This window comes from Drosophila melanogaster, chromosome X, assembly GCF_000001215.4.
Source record: "Drosophila melanogaster chromosome X".
NCBI classification, from domain to species: Eukaryota; Metazoa; Arthropoda; class Insecta; order Diptera; family Drosophilidae; genus Drosophila; species Drosophila melanogaster.
This window is the reverse complement of record NC_004354.4, coordinates 23,021,092-23,021,967: the sequence shown is the minus strand read 5'-3', so window position 1 is coordinate 23,021,967 and position 876 is coordinate 23,021,092.

The following is an 876-nucleotide window of genomic DNA, read 5'->3' as shown; positions in this document are numbered from 1 at the left end:
TGGAATTGTTTTGTGTACAATAAAAACTGCACCCGTTGATTAGAATAGATTGCTTGGATACTCCGGCAAAATTTCTTGAATTCCATATGGTCATATATGTATGTACTTGGGTTTCCGAGCGGCTATCTATCTATCTATCTATCTATCTATCTATCTATCTATCTATCTATCTATCTATCTATCTATCTATCTATCTATCTATCTATCTATCTATCTATCTATCTATCTATCTATCTATCTATCTATCTATCTATCTATCTATCTATCTATCTATCTATCTATCTATCTATCTATCTATCTATCTATCTATCTATCTATCTATCTATCTATCTATCTATCTATCTATCTATCTATCTATCTATCTATCTATCTATCTATCTATCTATCTATCTATCTATCTATCTATCTATCTATCTATCTATCTATCTATCTATCTATCTATCTATCTATCTATCTATCTATCTATCTATCTATCTATCTATCTATCTATCTATCTATCTATCTATCTATCTATCTATCTATCTATCTATCTATCTATCTATCTATCTATCTATCTATCTATCTATCTATCTATCTATCTATCTATCTATCTATCTATCTATCTATCTATCTATCTATCTATCTATCTATCTATCTATCTATCTATCTATCTATCTATCTATCTATCTATCTATCTATCTATCTATCTATCTATCTATCTATCTATCTATCTATCTATCTATCTATCTATCTATCTATCTATCTATCTATCTATCTATCGTATCTATCTATCTATCTATCTATCTATCTATCTATCTATCTATCTATCTATCTATCTATCTATCTATCTATCTATCTATCTATCTATCTATCTATCTATCTATCTATCTATCTATC